The sequence below is a fragment of the Brassica oleracea genome, chromosome C3, assembly GCF_000695525.1.
Source record: "Brassica oleracea var. oleracea cultivar TO1000 chromosome C3, BOL, whole genome shotgun sequence".
NCBI lineage: Eukaryota > Viridiplantae > Streptophyta > Magnoliopsida > Brassicales > Brassicaceae > Brassica > Brassica oleracea.
Window position 1 is genome coordinate 20,105,615 of NC_027750.1, and position 5,389 is coordinate 20,111,003.

A 5,389-nucleotide genomic window follows, 5' to 3' on the forward strand; every position below is an offset into this window, starting at 1 on the left:
GCCAATTTTATAGTTCCTTGTGACAATACATGGAGATTGGTAAGTTAGTATTTTCTGCTCTTCTTTCTTTATGCATCATGTAAAATGTTTTATTCTTTTGCATGATAATAAATTTTATCCCCAATTGATGAAAAGTAAAACGATTTTTGAAGAAGAAGAGAAGTTGACAAAAAGAAGAAGTTGAAGAAAAAAAACGACGTAGTATTATGTTTTTATCAACTCAAATTAAACCGTCTCTCCACCTATCATATAATCCAAGTTAACTTTTAAATAACATCATTTACGGTTTTAGGAGAATTAGTTTAAAATCGATAGTTTGTGTATGTAATTCAAAAAATAGAGTTGTTCATGTGGCTTTTGGCATGGCGTAAAAGTTCGTATGTGAAATAGCCGGGAACAATTATTTCATAGGGAAATAAGTTATTTTTCCATTGTTCATATGGTTTTTGGCATGACTTAAAAGTTCATGTGTGAAAAAGCCGGAAACAGCTAGTTCATAGGGGAATATGCTATTTTCCCAACATATCTACATCAAAGTTAAACTCACTAATCAAAATATAGCAAATCATTATCTTAATTTCTGTCTGTCTATCTTTTTAAAATAAATATTAAAAAAAAACTAAATATCAGTATCAAATAAGTTAAACTAACAAATAGGAAAATCATTAGATATAAATATATTAAAATAATTAAAAATTAACTGAAAAAGTTAAAAATATTTTGTAAAGAATAAAAGAATTACAGGAAAAAATAAGATTACTTGAGTTTAAAAGACATAAGATTTTCAGAATAAATTTTTATATTATTGAGAATGTTTACCTATTTTAAAACACCAATTATAATATAGAATATCTAAATCTTAATTAAATTTTAATAAAATATCAAAATTTCTTTAAAAAAACTTAAAAGAATGAAAATTTATATCAGTTTATGTAAACTTAAAAATTATAACAACCCTCAAAATATGTCGAATCAACCTCTCAATTTAATATTTATAGAATATAAAATTTCAATAAAATATATATTTTAAAATAAATTAAAATTTGTATTCAATAATGTAAACTAACAAAGAAATCTAATCTATTAAAACTGAAGTACAAATAAGAACTAACTCTTGAAACAACCTTTCAATTACATCTTGTGCCATTCCTTTTTTCACTCTTAATCATAATTTATTTTAATAAATATATTTACAAATGACATAATAAATATTAGTTTCCTCAAAATTGTATGTGTTATACCAAATTGCTAAAATTTAGTCAACTTAAAAGATTGTAATCTTTCATTTCCTAAAAAAAGATTAAATATAAAAGTAAAAAATATGTGAAAAAGTGTATTCTAGATACGTTTATCAAGATATATAAAAGTGCGTATTAAATCATTATGTTTTGTTTGTAAAAGGGCAAAAATACATCATCCTCATCAAATTTTCTTTTCTAGATTGTACAACTAATACTTCACATTTATACAAAAATTAAAATAATATATGCACGGATTAATAATACTTTTAAATCATACAATAAAATGTAAAAGAAATGTTAATATAAATTTGATCCAACGGTAACATTAATACATAAATCCAATTTGTTTTATGTAATAGCATATAACGATGATATACCGCAATATATGATCTCAACAATAAACTAAAGCAATGCAAGCGCAACCATTAGTTATTATGCTTTAAATGTTTATATATCTATCGTAAATCAAATGTATACACAGGTGTGTGGGTCAAACTCTAGTATATCATTAAAACTTAATTTGATATTACAATATAAAAATTGAAGCTATAAACTGTAAGTTTACAAAGAATTCAAAACAACTAAATGATACATTAACAGTCAATCACTTGTGAATACTTGAGTTGTGATACTGCTTGTCATGTATTAGGCATACGCTTCACACTCGCATCCAAGGGAGTGCTCATTGGAGAACAATTCTCACAATTGAACTTCTTAAGAATTTTCTTAATGTAATGAGATTGTGTCAAAGATAGTCCTTTGTTTTCACGTTTGTTTATAATTCCAAAAGTCACATCCGACTCCCCATGTCTTTCATTGCAAATTTGATGAAAAAATGCTTTTTAAAGCTCTACTTGTCTAAGGCCAGTACCAAATATCAAAATGTCATCAACATACAAGCAAATGACTAATCTGGTACCAAATTCATCAATTTTGAAATATAAACACTTATATGATTGGTTTAACTTAAAACCACTTGATAAGACAACCTCATCAAGCCTCATCAAGCCTTTGATGCCACTGCTTAGGTGCTTGCTTTAGCTCATACAATGACTTGGTCAACTTACACACCTAATGCTCATTACCAGGCATAATAAAACCTTCAGCTTGCTTCATATACAACCCATCTTCCAAAATACCATTTAAAAATGATGTCTTAACATCCATTTGGTGAATCACAAGATTATTAATTGCTACTAAAGCAATTAATAATCTTATAGAAGAGATCCTATCAACTAGAGCATATGTATCAAAATAATCAATATATTGCCTTTGTTTAAAGCCCTAAATAATCAATCAAGCCTTAAACTTGTCGATTGTTTTATCGACTTCATCATCCTTTTGAAGATCCATTTGTAGCCCAAAAGCTTGCAACCAGGTGGGAGATCCGACAAGATCCAAGTATTATTTCCCATGATGGAGTACATCTCATCATTTATTGCTTCATTAAAAAAAAATCAACATCTTGAGACTTCATAGCCTCACTAAGTTCGTGGATCATTATCAATATGTTAACAATATGAGTGTTGGAAACCAATCTCATTTATTGATCCGTCAACTAAATATATTTGAGAATCAAGACCAAATGATTTTTCAATCCTTCCTCGCTTGCTCCTACAAAGCATAGGTGACATGTTAGGAGACATAAGAGTTTAATCTCCTTTATTAGTTCCACTTGAACTTGGAACCAAAGCCTTTGACACATGTATATATAACAAATGAGTTTCATCAAATATTGCATCTTTTGATTCAATTAAAGTGTGAACTGCTATTGAATTATTATGTTCTATACATAAAACCTATAAGCCTTGGAATGCTCTGCATATCCAATAAAAATGCAATCAATACTTCTGTTTCCCAAAATTTTAATATTGGGTTGGGGTAGTCTTAAAACAGCCCATACGTCCCCAAACTCGAAAATAATTTAAGTTTGACTCTCTTATACCAAAGTTCATAAGGGGTAAGTTTGTTCTTAACAAAGATATTGTTGCCTAATTATCTTTGTTAACATTTTGTTCCACTGTAACTATGTATAAGGCCTAGCATTACGGAATTTCTTTCAATGCTTTTAAATGGTTGCATAATTATCTTTGTTAACATGCAAGTACTACAATTTTCTAAATATGTATCAAAAGTAGGAATCAACCCTTCTTTAGACATATTAAGTACATGGCCTAATCTAGCTTGCCATAGAGAAATATCATTTTTACTTGAACTTTCCATATAAGAATTGACAACTTTATTAATATTAAGCATAAACATTCCATTACAGAAATATCTAAATCCAACAAATACACCACAATTCGATAAGATATACTTATCAGATTCATACAATTTTTTAAAACCACATTTATTTAAAACACAACCAGATACTAAGTTTTTTTTCTTCTAATTTCGGGTACATGAAGTACATCCTTGAGATCAAGATTTTTTTCAGAACTAAATTCTAACATCACTTTTCCACGACCTAATATAGTGACAGTTGACTCGTTTCCCATATGAAGTACAGATCCATCTGGAACTTGCTCATATGTAGTGACCATTCACGATCACTGCAAAAATGTGTTGTTGCACCCGAGTCAATCCTTCATGACACTTTATCATCCTTCACATAAAAGGCCTCATACATCTTTGATACATGATTCAAATTAGAATATGATAGAAAATTAGAGATTTTACCTTGACCTTGGTCCTTAGAACCTTTTCCCAAATGGTTTTGTATTGTGTTACTCTTATCCTTTCCTGCTCGGCAATCACGGCTTAACTAAACTAGCTTGTTACAATTCCAACAAATGTTCTTACGCTTTTTGTTAGATCCATTGTAAGTGTTTTTATTAAAGAAGCGTCTCCTCCAATTTCTTTTCTTAGAATTCACACCTTCCTCCATCTTATTTATGGAAGAAGTACCAGCCTCATTATTTTGTATTTTCCTCACTCTTGCGCCCTTAGATTCCTCTATGCGCAAATGGTTGTCAAGTTGTACAAGAGACACCTTTTCCTTTTTGTGTGTTTATCATGGGTTTAAAGTCTTTCCATGAAGCTGGTAACTTATCGATGATACTCGATACTGAGATGGATTTGTCCATGTTCATGGTTTGTTGCGCAAATTGACGTAGTATACAAAGCAATTCATTGTATTGCTCCATAACTGGCCTAGAATCAGACATCTTGCAATGATTAAAATTACTAACAAGGAACTTCTTATTAGAAACATCCTCAGCCATGTACTTTGATTACCAAAACTCTTTTGAGGATTCGACATTATGATAAACATTAAAGAGAGGATCTAAAATACCATTGAGAATATGGCCATGGCATATGTAGTCGTTGTTTTCCCATTTGAGTTGCCTCCTTGTCTCATCCAAAGTCTCGTTCTCAGCATCCTTCGGCGCATTAGGCATAGGCATGCTTAGAACATACACTACATTCAGATTTGTGAGGAAAAATGCATCTTCTTTTTCAATCTTCGAAAGTCAACTCCCTCAAACTTATCTAACTTTCCAAACTAAGATGTCATCTCTCGCACAAACACACCAGTCATAATTCACAATAAAATACACTTTAAGATTGTTTGTTAAGTTGGGTTGTAATTCAAAAAAGTTGTGAATTATATACTTGGATAATAATTTGGATAATAATTGAATTGCCACGCTTTCTTTAAAGAGTGTTTCGATCCTATTCCAAGCCTTGGGTTACACGAAATTTCTTTGTAAGATAAGACAATCAAAATCTCACTCTTATTCTAGGCTAAGATGCAAGAGAAACAAATAGAGCTTTAGTGTTTCTATGTGTTTCTTCAACATCTTTGACACTACAAGAAAACAGGGGGATTCTGATGGCCGAAATCGTCGGTAATTCGTCGGAATCGGTCTATTCCGACGAAATTCCGACGAACCCGTCCGTCGGTATCGTTTCGTCGGAAAAAAAACGTTCGTCGGAATTTCGTCAGAAATTCCGACGACTTTCTGACGAATACCAAGAAACGTCATTCTGACGAACTTCCGACGATATTACGATGCGGCTACAGAAGACCGGAGTTCATCGGAAAACTAAAATTCCGACGAACGTGGTTCCTCGGTTTATTCCGACGAACTGTAGGCGTCGGAATTTACCGACGGACATCGGTCGTCGGAATATACCGACGAACC